Source organism: Oreochromis niloticus, linkage group LG3 (assembly GCF_001858045.2).
Source record: "Oreochromis niloticus isolate F11D_XX linkage group LG3, O_niloticus_UMD_NMBU, whole genome shotgun sequence".
NCBI lineage: Eukaryota > Metazoa > Chordata > Actinopteri > Cichliformes > Cichlidae > Oreochromis > Oreochromis niloticus.
In genome coordinates this window covers 51202645-51218256 of record NC_031967.2, presented here as the reverse complement: position 1 = coordinate 51218256, position 15612 = coordinate 51202645, and the positions used below count along the sequence as shown (strand labels likewise).

At 39.8% G+C, this 15612-nt stretch overlaps 1 non-coding gene across 1 annotated transcript; it reads right to left on the bottom strand.

The window, feature by feature from the left end:
- Positions 1-6263: 6263 nt before the first annotated feature.
- Positions 6264-14990, bottom strand: LOC100703023 (uncharacterized). The gene is made up of 21 exons (XR_003218830.1): positions 14867-14990; positions 13762-13930; positions 11768-13415; positions 11529-11668; positions 11189-11393; positions 11007-11111; positions 10770-10931; positions 10035-10685; positions 9858-9935; positions 9476-9639; positions 9262-9381; positions 9140-9187; positions 8976-9059; positions 8801-8866; positions 8553-8644; positions 7991-8051; positions 7843-7893; positions 7710-7754; positions 7561-7625; positions 7376-7484; positions 6264-6656 (listed from the first exon to the last, which is right to left on the bottom strand). It is a non-coding gene; the product is annotated as an uncharacterized LOC100703023 (transcript).
- Positions 14991-15612: the final 622 nt, after the last annotated feature.

Here is a 15612-nt window from a genome sequence, read left to right as displayed (position 1 = left end):
CCAATCAAATTATGATATGGTAAAGTTAAAACAAAACACAACTGACTGTTTTATATTATATCTAATATATGTTATGTAATTATCCTTATAATTAGAAAATGTTTTATGTAAGATTTACGTTTTGTAATTTAAATCTGACATCACAAAAGTATTTTGGAATTTGAATATTGTATTTTGTAACTGCGGTACACATAATACTAATTTTGAACAATTTTGTCCAGGTCCCTTGCCACCGGGGACTCCTTCAGGACCATCGCGTTCAGTTTCAGAGTCGTTGTGTCCACAGTGTGCCAGATCACCCCCCAGGTAGCGACGGCCATCTGGGACTGTCTAGTGGACGACTTCATGGCTGTGCCTTCACCTGGAGACTGGCGGTCCATCACAGTGGGATTCCAGGAGTGCTGGAACTTTCCTCTCTGCTGTGGAGCTCTGGATGGGAAACACGTCCAGACAAAGGCACCCCATATATCACATAGGAGACACACACACATTGATATACACGAAATATTTATTCCATTTCTTTTTTTGTGGTGCCCAAATTTATGCACCTGCTTGATTTTGTTTAAACAATTATTGCACACTTTTTGTAAATCCAGTAAACTTCTTTTCACTTCTCAAATATCACTGTGTGTCTCCTGTATGATATATTTAATTGACATTTTTTATTGTAACAACCAACGATTTATACAGGAAAATAATGGCTATTAACAAGGTTGCCCAAACTTTTGCATCCCACTGTATTAGTATATTCTGTCATTAGTATAATATGAAATAAATTCTACATGTGTCAAGTCGTGTGCCAACATCTGCTGTGTAGTAGAACTGAGACATTAGTCATTATAAAAATTTATTTGAAATAATATTAAAATTCTCAAACAGAAAAACATTGAACATAAATATATAAAATATAAGTATTTACAGAGAGACAGGAATAAAAAGGACCTAGCTGCTCTCCAGAGCAGGAACAAGGCTGAGGAGGAAATGCTCCATTGGAGACTGGCGTGGCCTCTTCAGGGACACCAGGATGGCCAGCTCCACCACCGATGGACCGTCCTGGGACCCGTCTCTCATCTGCCTCGGAGCTGTCCTCCTCTCTGGGCCTGTAAAACAGCACAAAACACAAAGAAATGAGAAGGCTGCTACTAGATTTTAATTTCAACATTGAAAAACAACAACAACAACAAAAAAAAACAGGATATAATCAGATTAGTTGTAGATATTTAGTAAAGGCGATCACAAGGGAATCCCACCGAGTAAAAAGCTATCAGTGTTGCTGTACATCTGATGCTATAATTGCATACCTGTGGGTGCAGCAGCAGGAGCTCAGGGACTGGGGAGCAAGGAGAAGCAACAGGGGATGCTCTGCTGCAGAATCAGTTGGTTCTGTCAAGACAATATTAAATGTTAACAGGTTGAATACAATAATCATAGCGAAAGTAAATACAGTGGTCCCTCATTTATTGCAGCAGGGGTTGTCAGAATAACTAGCCCCTCACCACGCACTCTATACACTTTTCCCCCCACACACATGAACATTAGTCACAGTTCTCACAAGTTGATTCTCAAAGTGCAAACCTTTGTAGATTGTAAAACGTAAAAGTATTATGCCGTGTTTTGTCTTCATCTGCCTGCCACTTTCGTGCGCCTTTTTCCCTCGCGGTGCAGGTGTCTATTTCCGAATGAGGGTCATAGTTATGGGTGTTTTTGTGCTGTTTTATCTATTGGACGTGATGGTTATAAAAACAAAACATGATAAATTTGACAAGCGCAGGAGACACGACACGGAGGAGATTTGTCAATCAGGCTGCAGAATGCAATGCTGTACTGTGCAAAAAAAATAAAAAAATCAGCGAAAAAGCGAGGCAGTGAAGGATGAGCGGGACCACTGTGTGCTGTTTATTAATAAACAAAATATATTCCTATATGACAACATGCATAAAAGCAGAACGGTATTTGTACATCAGTGGGAAAATAGCGGTGGCTTGCTAGCTTTTGTGCGGCTTCCTCGGGTCAGTGAAAAATTTCAAAAGAGAAATGAATGAACTTACCAGGTTGCCCGATCTCTTCACATATCTTCCTCCAAGCTCGGTCCTTTATATTCCTGTCTCGGTACAGAAAGCAGCTGGTGTCGTACAGCTCCGGGTTGTTTGCTACGGCGTTGATTAGCCTTCCCTCCATTGAAGAATGAAGGGCTTTGGTTTGATCTGCCCCTTTGACCTGGTTACAGCCACGTCACCAGGCTCCTGATTGGTTGACGCGGCGCAATTTGACGCTGGAGTTCAAATTTTTCCAACTCGAGCGGTAGAGGCGAAACACGCGTATGCACAAAATGCAACACAAAAACTGACGCGCGTGATTTTTTTTCGCGAGTCAAACGCGCCAGACGCGCTACACTGACGTGCGTTTCACGAGTTTTGGCGTTTTCGCGACGCAAATCTGCTTCCGAATTTTCGCCGGACGCGCAATCGCGTGTCATCGCGCTTTTCCATTGACTTTACATGTAAACCTGACGCTCTGGCCGCCTCTATCGCGTTCGGTGTGAACACACCGTTATACCGTTTTATTCAGAAGAGATGGGGGAATCGTCAAGTGTTGTCTATTTGAAATTAAAATATGAATATTTAGAGATATATGACATGGATTATTGGTTGGCTTAGAAGCCATGAAGGCCCAGATATGTAAATTTGAATGTCTCAGCCCTCGCAGAGGATTGGCTGCCTGGGGACCTGGCAGAAATATATAGAAATACTATGATTAAGCAGAAATACTACATTTAGTAGAAATACTATGTTTTAGCACAAATACTATAAAATAGCAGAAATATTATATTTAGCACAAAAACTGAAAAGTGGCAGAAATATTATAACTTAACAGAAAAACTATGATTTAGCAGAATAGTAATAACTTACATAGAAATATTGGAAAAACAAAATGGAAAGCTGAAAAAACCTGAACATGGTTAGGTTACAAAACTACTTGTTCAGCTGTGAATAATTGGCAGAAATAAAAAAAACAACAAAAAAAAAACAAGAAAGAAGAGCAAGCAGATACACACAATTACAAATATGGACACATATGTAAACAGACATGCACAGACAGACACACACAGGATCGATGCCAATCGACCAGTCTGAATATATTCAATGTCATTCCTACAATGAGATGCTGCAAAAAAGGGTCTCTCTCTCTGTCACACACACACACACACACACACACCACCAGCAGCAGCAGCAAGTGAACAAACACGGGCTGTACATACAGTGTTTCCTGTATGTTTCTAGGTCAGTCAAACAGCCTGGAGCTGCTCAATTTGAATCCACCAATCAGAGAGGCTGTGTACTTTTTCCCGCCAAAACACGTGCACCCTTTTACACACACACAGCACAGAATCAGACCGGATTTTTGCAGTCCATCCATCCATCCATTCGCTTCCGCTGATCCTTTCCAGGGTCGCGGGGGGCGCTGGAGCCTATCCCAGCTGTCATAGGGCGAGAGGCAGGGTACACCCTGGACAGGTCGCCAGTCTGTCGCAGGGCTAACACACAGGGACAGACAACCATTCACACTCACATTCACTCACACATTCACACCTAGTGACAATTTGGATTATCCAATTAACCTATCCCCACAAGCTGCATGTCTTTGGACGGTGGGAGGAAGCCGGAGTACCTGGAGGGAACCCACGCAAACACGGGGAGAACATGCAAACTCCACACAGAAAGACCCCGGCCTGATGGTGGAATTGAACTCAGGACCTTCTTGCTGTGCGGCAACAGTGCTAACCACCGTGCCACCGTGCTGCCCGATTTTTGCAGTCTATTTCTCATATTGAGGATTCCCCTCAAACAAACGTCCATAATTTCCTAACTGTAGGGTCATTCTTAGACGGTTTTGTTCAGAAGAGATGGGGGAATCTTCAAGTGTTGACTATTTATAATTAAAATATGAATTATTAAAGATATATGACTTCTAATGTATCATAACTGAGTAGAGGAGAAGCGAAAACTGCCTTGACTTGCCCTCAAACAACGCTTTCTAACTCTAAATCTATATGGAGCATCAATATCATTCTTTCACCGTAAGAGACAGCAGGCGTTGGTGAACCATCATGGAAATTTTCAGGTCTCTGTGGAAATCCATCAAAAAGATATGACGAGAGAAAAAATTGCTTCATTTCTAGAGTTTGAAATCTGAAGAAATCTGAGCAAGGGACGAATTTCCTACCCTCAAACAAACGTAATTCATGGCCAAACGGTAATAGGTGATAAAAAAATTCTTGAATTGTGAGCGTCAGGAGTGTCTAAAGATATATTGGCGCAAGCCTCATGTCTTAACTTTGCTTCCTCAAGGAGATATGACAATTCGAAAATGCCTCTCATTAGAGAAATCCAGCGGTGATTTTGAACAAAGTCCCCGTTGACTTTCTATGGAGAGTTTTCAGACTTTGTGTTGCTCTGAGGAGATTTGCAAAAAATCTGTAATTCCCACAACAATGACACAGCTGAATTCACGTTTATTATTATATTTACAAAATACCACAGTTTTTGTCTTTCTCTGTATCATTTTATTATGTTGTATTTATCCGCGACACCTTAAAGGCTTGTCCGTGAAAACATTGTCTGACATTAAACTGGTCCATGATGCAAAAAAGGTTGGGAACCGCTGCTGTACAGTACAGAATGCGTTTAGCTTGTTGAATTTACATAAATCTTCGATCGCTAGCAGTGTAACCCTGAAGTGCTGTACTGTATGTTTGTAAGTTTTCTCCCAAACAAACACAACAATGCCGACGATACGTTTTGCATCGCCAAAGGCACCTTTTGGTTTCATTCCATAATACTGGACTTATGTTTCTAAGAAGTTTGAACTCTAAGAGTTTTAAACAAAAGAGAACAGTGTGAAAATGTTCACGCCTGTCTGAGAAAAGTGTATAAAGCATGTAGTGAGGGGTTTTACAGTCTTAACATCTATAATAATTGTAAAAAAAATAAAGTTGGCTACTGCGGATTTCACCTACCGCGGGCTATTTTTAGAACGCAACTCCCGCGATAAACGAGGGACTGCTGTATTATTAATAGTAGAGTCTGGGACATCTAATTAAGATTAACATTGATTATTATGCACTGTTATTTTTGTTTAAGGAGAGCAAAAAATATAAAACTCTCTCAGCTTGTTTGTTGCCAAAAATGGCCACTTTTGTGTATGTTCACAAAATGCTATAAAATGTATATTTATTAAAACATTTATCTACTTTTACCAACTTGACTCTTTAAATTAGCACCAATCCTTTTCATCAAAATCAAAATTGTATCTAAATTTCTTAATCTTTATAGCCAGTTAGGTTATATATTACCAGTAACTTTTCAGATAAAACGGTGATAAAGTCCTAATGTTTTCATGAAATGTCCTTCTCTTTTCTCCATCTGAGTATCGGGGAAAAGGCTGTCTTGCAATTGTTGAGGTCACTAGTGTGCGCCCCATTTCTTCCAGGATCACTCTTCATTTGTAGGTTTTAGTGGACTCCTACTGCTGTGAAGTGGTTTTCATGGGACAAAGGCATTGTATTCCAAGATCTGGGAGATTGTAGAAATGAGCAGTGATGCCCTTCTTACCATCTTTCCAGAAATATAAGTGATCTGGAAGCTGTTAGGCTTACTTACAGCAGCAGCACTTTCTGCACCTGCATAAACTCCAGGATACATTTACTAACAGTGTTTGTTGCTGTGTGTGCTGCAGCTTTGAATTTTATTTTTTTTTTTAAAGTTAATATTTTGGCTATGGTGTCTTGTTATGAAATGTACAAGAGTAAGAGTGTTTTTAGCATGTGCTTTAAAGATTTTGACTGGGAAACTCAAAGCTCAATAGTCTGTATCAACAGAAATTCACTGCAGCCTGTGTAATATTTGATGCGTCATAATTTATTGTACTCTATCTTGCAAATACATATTTGTGTGGCAATGTCATGCACAACACACACAACTATTAGATCCTTAAGATCAAACCTGTGTCATTCTTTTGGTCCACTGCAGTGCAGTAGTCAAAAAAAGAAGAAGTGAAGTGGCCACAAATGGCCAGGATAGAGGCCAGAGTGTTAATGTTTAAAATGTATAAAAATATTATTGATTACAATTCTTTACTGTTAATATCAACAATAAGCTTTTTATTTTGAAATTACAAGTATAAAAAAAATGCTGTTACATTTACATTTAATGCTGTTACACTGTAATCCTTTATTATAAGTATGGACATGGAATCAAGTGAACAACATTTTGAAATAAGTTTAACTGGAATTTTGTACTATGCAAAAACAAAACAAAAAACAGCAACGACATATTAAACAAACAAACAAACAAACAAACAAAAACAGCCAGTGCCTTCATTTGTCCATTACATGTCAAACATAGCACTGACCCTTAGTCCCTGCTCATCAGCACATGCTTTCAAAAGAGCTCCATGTCCTCTGCAAACTGAAAAACAAAGAGGAACAAGTCCCTTGCTCCAGTGTCTTCTTCCTCTGACATGTCTCTTAAGACCCTCTGCTGGTCCCCTTGATTTAAGGACAGATATTTTGGCATTGTTACATGTCCACGGAAAAGTGCCTTATTTTGGACAACCCACTGCACAGCAGGACGCAGATCTTCAACAACTGCTGGCTCCTGTGTCAGGCAAATGGGGATAAAAACATAGCTATTTCTCTGTTGCAGAACAGTTTTTTAACAGTTACTCAAATATCACTGATAGGTTTGTAGCTTGAACCTATTTGCTGGAACGTTGAAGACAATGTAATTACACAGCAAGCAAGACTCGAGTAGGCAACATTCTTTATGTTTCACGTGCACGGGAGAGAACTGGACAAACGTCGTTCCCTCGCTTGACCCCAGTTGCTCTCGTCCGCTCTCCCGTAACACTGCTCTTTTATTGTGGTTACATGAATATGCATAGGTTCATTAACATATGAGATCTTACATAGGTATGCATGTGAACAAAGAATACCTTGTGTGTGTGTGTGTGTGTGTATGTGTATGTGTGTATCTGTGTGTGGGGGATCAAACTGTGACCCCAGGAAGACTCCCCAGAGCTGTCCATCTAAACAAAAGGTACTTAGACTAAAACAGTTTATCCTACCATAAAACAATAAGACAAGGTACGACCTCTCCCATGCTCCTAAAATGTGGGTGTGAAAGTCAGAGAGCTCTGGAATGCACACAAAGCCTTTTACAGCCTACTAAAGATCACACATCCTATCACTACACAATTGATTATACACTTCTAAGCATATATGGTTAAATATTTCTAAGCATAAATGACAATCACAATACAAAACCTAACAGTCACTAACCATGTAATTACACTACAGTTTAAAGTGAATACTGACCTGACTGACTTCCTGGAACTTGCGCTTTTTCAGTCTGAAAATGGGCACGTGTTGTCCTTCAAGCACAGCTTTGGCTTCCTCTCTCCAGTGTGCAAATAGCTTGCCAGAGCTTAACAGAAAATTTTGATATTGTTAAGGTGTGTAAACTTTGACACAACATAGAACAGAAGTCAAAATATAAATACCTCCTGAGATCAAAGTTCTCCATCAACAGCAAGCACCACCATTTACGCAAGTAGGGCATGTCTGACTGTAAAATATTAATATGAAACACATTTAACAACTTTCAAAAGATTCAAGACTCCATTGCTGTGAAAGTAAATAGGATACTTACTATAGTATAGTCAAATGGTGCATCCAGTGCCACGTACAGAGCAGACTATTTGGAAGAAAAAATAAAAATGTCATTTTTTTAGAAGCTTAAATTAGCTTCTGTATGAATCTCAAGAAGAGAAGAGAAAAATTACCATCAGCATGAAGATGCCACAGTCAACTCCATAGTCTTGGCTTGGAAAACCCTGTATTACATTGAAAATAAAGGCTCGTTAATAAAATCCCTTAAAAGAAGACTAGCGTAATTCATATTATTCACCATACACTTAAACTAGCACATACCTTCAAGTCAAAGCTCTTTTTTTCTGACCACTGCCCGGGAATGATCTTCACTGCAAGATTCCTTTTTTTCAAGACAGTTACGTTCACAAGTTAACAGACATCATCATGATGGGTGTGAAATGTTTATTGCTAAAAGCACCAACTGTAACTACAGGCCTTATGAACACGACCTCAACAAAACAGCATAACAAAATGAAAAAGTACAGTCACATGCTCACAGTTGGTCAAAATTAAGCATTTTCAGCTTTAATTTCAGGTTGGCATATTTTATAAACTAATATTTAATGGTGTTTTATGTTAAACTAGAACATTGGAAGACCCTATTTATATCTGAAACTCATCTAAAGACAGCATCACTGACTTGATCAGAATGTGAAGATGAGAAATAGAATAAAATGTTGAAGCATCATGCTGATATAGTTTATAAAAAAAGCATGTGAGTGTACTGTATGTGTGAACACTCAAGATCAGCAGAACATGATCTGGGATGCACTTAACCTGGAACACTGAACAGGTTCCTGAAAACTCTGGAACAAACCAAAAATGCTTATAAAAATGTGACCTCAAAAGTGAAACATATTGTTGGCCACCAAATCCTGCCTTTGTGTATAATGGGTCAAGAAAGAGGATTTCTCTTTTAGGTGGCTTCAGTACCTAAAAGACAGTTAGCCATGACTTCAAACCTGAAAACAATGTCATTGCAAGCGATCGTAGTCAAAGACTTTTGAAACTGCGTCATAAAAGCTTGAATACATCTCAGACACATAGCAAAATTCTAACAGTTTGTATGTGTCAAAAAACAAGACTTACACACAACTGAAAATGACCAGGTGTCCAGAGAGGGAGAACTATGATGTCCATCCTCTGAGCATCAGTCTGAAACAGAATTTTATTTTTAAGTATTCTATATATGAACTCTCACCAAAGTTATAAAAAAAAATCATTTTGATTACTTGCTTGTTTCTTTAAAGGACGGTACACTTACAGGAAAGGACTGCAATGGATCACAGCCATAGGGTGCAAGCCAAGTCCGGGTGACATACAGATTTTCTATGTAAATGCTTATCCCCTAGAATGTAAAAACAGCACATTTAAAACTACAACTCTTTCAATTAAAGCTTGACAATCATCATATACAACACACAGTACCTTTGACTGAACAATTTTAGTGATAAGCTCAAAACAGCCATTTCCAATCTGAAACAGAAAAAATCATCAAAAAAATGAATGTACACTTTATTATTTCATATTCATAGAAACAACATACTTACAGTCGATTCCATTTGTTTGTTTAAACCCAGTGTCCAAAAATCTGCCCGCGTGAGGCATCCAGAAGACGTTTCAACAATCAGCTCATCTTTGGGTCTGCTGATGTCCAGAACATAGTTGAGCTAAAAAAAACAGAGAGGTGTCATAGACTGTGGAGGACAAAATCAGATAAGCACTAAAAGTTGCACTTTGCGACATCTGAAAACTTTAACATACAAGCTGTTGTTGGCCAGGGTGCGGTACAAAACACCAGGATGAACGGCTGACCAAAATGTTCTCAGGCTTTGTCAGAGCTTCGCATGGTGGTCCACACAGGTCAGGAAAAGTTGCATCTGTTGACCTTCTATTGGCTTTCTTGTTGTCAACTCTTACCTGAGGTTCTATAGGGATTTTAACAGGTTTCAGACTAAACACTACATAGAATGCATATTAAATGTATACAAATGCAAGAAAAATAAGCACTATTTATAGATGGAAATTCATTTGAAACAGCAGGTAACAAATTCGTTTATGAGCCCTCAACTACAACAAGATAATGAATACAAGATTATTATTTCACCTATATATGACAATCACTATTCAAAATAAGAAATTTTACCAGTATCACCAGACATTGAAGGCGCTGGGTTCAACACCGTTTCTGTGGTTTCTCTGGGTTTATTGCACACCTGTGGGGCTAGGGACACAAAGCAAACAATATACACACACAGATAGGAACAAATCTAACATGTGAACAACGGTAGCGTTCTGGTCATGAGACAATGCATGTACTTACCTACGACAGCTTGACCCAGTGCCGACAATGAGATATTGATCTTTCCAAGTCGACCATGTCTTAGCTGCCTCTCCAGAAGTTTCTTGTTGGTGACAGTGTTATAATGATGAGTTATATTTCTCATCAAAAACACATGTGTGGATGGACTCATATTACTTAAAAAGTAATTGCTTTTCCTCATGTTTGCAAAGAACTGTTCAACAACTTGACTGTTCAGCCAGCCTTTCAGCTCTGGGACAAGTTGAATTCTGCGTAATATGTCCTTGGGATTTTTTGTATTTCCCTCATGAAATCTGTCATACAGGAGATAATGGTCAGATGATCCAGTGACAGGATGAGGATTTTCATTTACACCGTCCATCCTTTCATGTAGCCATGGAAGATTCACTTTCAGGCTTCCATCCTGTGCAGCCTTGACATTTTCCTCAGTGGGCTCAGCCAGTCGGCCCTCATGTGGATGACATGGCAGTTTATCAGGAACCCGCAAATTGGTGTGTGCCGCCAAACCCCTCGCAAAATCGTAAACACAGACGTTTGGCATGTGCTTCCAGGACAGGAGAAGGTCAGCAAAATCCCGGGGACTTTCAGCACGAAGATTAAATTTAACACTGTATACAATGCCATGTGGACATAGTATTACAGACCATCCTCCTGCAAGCAAAGATTTAAAAAGTTGTCTGTGATTGTAATTAAATATTTTAATGCTACTTCTTATAATCACTAAGTGATGCTTACCAGAGGCAGCCCATATGCTTTGAAAGACCTTATCATATGTCTGCCTGCTCTTCATCTTCTCCCTCAGTCTGGTGATGAGATCAAAGCGGGAGCCTTTGGAGTCAATGTTGCATGCTTTACACAATTTTCTCACCACTCCAACCTGACAGTAATTAGGGAAAACTGTAAATGGAACAACCCCAGAACTTTATGTCTAAAACATTGTATGACTTTCAATAAGTTTTTACAATAACTCACTTGGAAAAAACCCACGGCTTATCATTTCCAGGTGAATAGAGTTCCAAAAACCTTCAATGTCATGTTCACCATTGAAGTCTTCCAGAGGGGCTTTGAGGTCGCTCACTATAATAAATTGACTCATAAGAACATGCACATAATGTACACAATGAACTATAAACACAAATGTACATTAAACTTACCTGCTAACTTGAACACCCCTTTTCTGTGTAAGTCCATAACTACCACAGGGGGGTGAAACCCACAGTTTATGCAGGAGTACATGTAGTCTGTGTCAGTCAAAGCCTCAAAATGGCAATAAGCATGAAAAATGGTATCCCTAGAAGGAAACTTCACTCTTCTTAAGCCCTCCAATGAGTCAATGACCCTTGAAGCGGATACATGGTTCTGTAATATGACAATAGGGTGAAGAAGACTATGATTACACAGATATTTAAATTTGGGCACCAACATATCATAATGACACACACACATTTTTAAAGCAATCTTCAGATGAGTATATTTTATTTTTGCGATCCTCACCTGCAGATTTTCTCTCAAAAAAAGGCAGAGTTCAAGAGCCAAAACAACGTGGTTGTCAAAGTTGTGAAGCCCATCTGTCCACTCCTGGTATCTGTAGACCATGTGGCACTGAGGACACGATCTATGGTGTGTTGAAACATCTGCTAAAGACAAATCACATTAATGTCAAAACATTAGTATAGCAACAATTGTAACTAATTATTTCACACTGAGATTTAATCTTATTCATTAAAACTTACTCTCAATCACTCCCATCATGCTGACAATCCTCGCTTTATTGGTAATTAGAACAGCCTCATCAAGTTTTGGGTGCTCTGGGCACACCTGGCACAACGTTTCACACGGAAAGAGCTGTTTCTGATGATCCATTTTCTGTGAGATGACATTTTCTGGAAGAGATCCAGGAATTTTTTTCTCTTTAAAAATATAGCGTATACTCTGTTCGACGGCAGCATTGTCCTCAAAGGAAGAACTCTCCTGAGTCATCTGTGATGGGGTGCTTTATGATAGTGGTACAGTTGATTTGAAGATGTCTCTCTGTGTCTGGAAGAGATTCCATTTAGCTATGTTTTTATGAGGACATGATATTCGTGGCTTTGCACAAGTACCATGCCAGGTGTTCCTCAGAGCATTGTAAGTCACAAATATTCTGCCAAGACGGCAGAAACTGTGTATTTCCGGCTCAAATACAGACAAACAGATCTGTGTTGAGGATCCACCAAAATCCACCCTCACACAAAGTGGAGCATGTGCCATCTGGGCAGCTCTTTATACATGTAGCAGCTTTGGCCTCTCCAAAAAATTTAAGGTCCACCATTTCCATCACGATGTGCTCTTGAAGAAAATCCTCCTTTACAGTTTCTTGGCAGTAATCTAGTGAGCGAAGGTGCTCACATAAACTGAAGCCTAGTCCGCCCCGCTGGGCCAGCAACTGGTATTGCTGACATTCCTCCAGCTCACATCTGATATTGTGAGACATCCCCCATGTTTTCCTCTGAACGTGAACTGGCACAGAGAACCCATGACCAGTTCTCTGCACAGCAAATAACCCTGTAGTTTCATCTACACAAACACACTGCAGATGACTGGCCAGGCAAACATCTATTGATTGGTTGGAGTGCTTCCTCATCATGTGAGCCTTGTAGTTTTTTGTACGAAGAGTAAGGCCACAGTGAGGGCATGTCATTTTCATGGACTTTCCATAAGCTGCAATTTTATTGAACACAGAGGGTAGAGCATATGAATGTTCTAACAAAGATTCAGAAAATGGTTCAGATACCGAAGACAAAACATTGGGGGGGAGACGGGTCTCCTCGGAGAGTGCTGCCGGAGGAATACGGGTCTCCTCGGTGAGTGCTGCGGGGGGGAGACGGGGCTCCTTGAAGAGTGCTGCCGGAGGGAGACGGGTATCCTCGGAGAGTGCTGCCGGAGGGAGACGGGTATCCTCGGAGAGTGCTGCCGGAGGGAAACGGGTATCCTCAAAGAGTGCTGCTGGAGGGAGACAGGGCTCCTCGGAGAGTGCTGCCGGGGGGAGACGGATCTCCCCGGAGAGTGCTGCCGGAGGAATACGGGTCTCCTCGGTGAGTGCTGCGGGGGGGAGACGGGGCTCCTCGAAGAGTGCTGCCAGAGGGAGACGGGTATCCTTGGAGAGTGCTGCCGGAGGGAGACGGGGCTCCTCGAGGAGTGCTGCCGGAGGAATACGGGTCTCCTTGGAGAGTTCAGCAGGGAGCGGTCCTGATGATGGTGGCTGACTTGGCATTGAAGAATGCTGACAAGACAATAAATGCCTTGCCATATCCCCACGCCGTCTGATTGTAATCTTACAGACAGGGCAGTGAAAGTGTCCTGTTGTCCTACAAGGCAGCCTGCACCGGCATATCAGTTTATCTGTAAGAGATGAAACAAACAAAAAAACAAAAAACAAACAGACGTTATTTAAATGTAGTTGTATAGAATGCAATAAATTTATCTAACAATCACATTGTACATGTTACCAAAAACATCCAAGCCAACCTCAATAATGAAAGCAAATTAGTATGGATCACAAAAGTTATTTCAAGAAAAGTGGTGAAAAGTAAATAAAAATATATTTTATAAAAACACTATTTTTGTTGCAGATGAATGCACTGAACTGTACAATGTCAACAGCAGCTTTTAAGTCAACAAAGATAATGCAGAAGTGCTTAAAAAAGTGCATATTTATATCTATAAAGTATATTTAATACAAACATACCGTTGAAATGCAAAGCATTTTTTATATGCACACTTAGATGCTCCTCAATCTTTGCCCTGACAGTAGGGCTGAAAGTGGGACACAGAGGGCAGTGAAAGAGTCCTCTGCAACACGTGTTGCATTCCTGCAATTCTGGCTTTAAGCCCGAATTCCAGATTGATATGTGCATCTAAAACAGAGGGAAAAACAGATTAACACCATATACACATTTAAGTTCAGGTTTTAGCAGAAATAACAATTTACAGTTGGCATGTAAGAGATTTGGGAGGAAAATTCTTGAAAAAAACAAACAAACATATTTTACAAGACACTTGAATTTGTGAGATATGTTTCTATTGACATATAACAGTCAATTGAACAGGGGCTAACTAAAATCTGGGAAATAAAAAAGCAGTACAGAGTAGAATAACGAATAGAAGTATTGATAAATATATAAATCTGTTTGTGACGAAATTTACAGTGTTGACGCTAACCAAAGGTGTCAAAAGTACACACGTTCCTTACTACAGTTTAGATACCTCTGTTTAAAAATAATCAAATAAAAGTAGAAGCATTGACTCGACTTTTTAGTCAAGTGGAAGTAAGAAGTACAGGGTCTAAAATATAATTTATGTACAAAATTTTGAAGTAATCTTGCGTCCAAAGCACGCGTGCGGGGGGCTGATTTACAAATGTACAGATTACAAAGTACAGATACGCGTGCTAAAATGTAAGAAGTAGAAGTATAAAGAAGTATACAGTAGGCACAAAAAAGTACAGCAGTAAAGTAAAGATACTAGAAAATTCTACTTAAGTACAGTATTGAAGTATTCGTTATTTTGCATCTCTGACGCCAACAATAAATCATATTCTAATGCAAAATGTGTTTTTTTCTTCTCGCCCACAGAAGCCGTTAATCCAGCTCTCTTACTTAAACCAGGCCCAGGAAAAAGCATATCTGTGTGTTTCTCTGCCATGGAGCACGATGAAAAAAAAATTAAAATAACAAGGAATGTTGTTGTAACGCAAAAAAAGTGGCAACATGATCATTGTAAGAAAACTAGACGATTCCTAGAATTATGAAATTACTAATGGCAAATTTATTTAAGAAAGACTCTGTCCCAACCTTTGCGATCCACTTGCAAGACTTCCACGGTATCCATACGTGTTTCTGGCTACTGTGGAGGTCACGTACTTCCGGCTACTGTGGAGGTCACGTGTATCCGGTTACTGTGGAGGTAATATGGCGCTCCCCAGTGGCTGCAGCCAGACCCTTCTCGAATATTTTAAAATTTGAACGGTGAAAATAGCATAAAAATTGTGGAAGTAGTTCCACGGCGAAAAACGTATGGAAGCAACTTGAAGAATAATAGAGAAACAGGAACTCAATAGTGTGGATGCCTCACAGCATCCACACAATAACACATACTAGGGCCCGTTCTAAACATGTCCAAGCATAAAACCGTTTCTCTCTCTCTTAGAGAAAGAAAACAACCCACTGATAAAATCAACCTAGTGCTAAGCAAAACCCAAAAATCAACCAGAAATTCACAGGAAAGTTTTTTCTTCCTCCTGGGACAATATTGTGTGGGAATGAGAACCTCAGGTGCCGTAGCACCTTTGGTTCCTCCTTGAATTAACTCTCAATCATAAAAAATGCGGTGCTCCAAAATAAAACTTACACCATTAGTTCATCATTTTCACTCTGTACCACTGCTCCTCATCAGGGCTGTGTGAAGCACAGTAAACAATTCAGTCGAGGCCTTGAGCAGCCATAAACAGACATCACGCACAGACATTGTTTTCATAAGCAGAGAATTTTAGACCTTGTTCCTTAAATCTACATAAATACCCCCTGGGTGACATAAAACA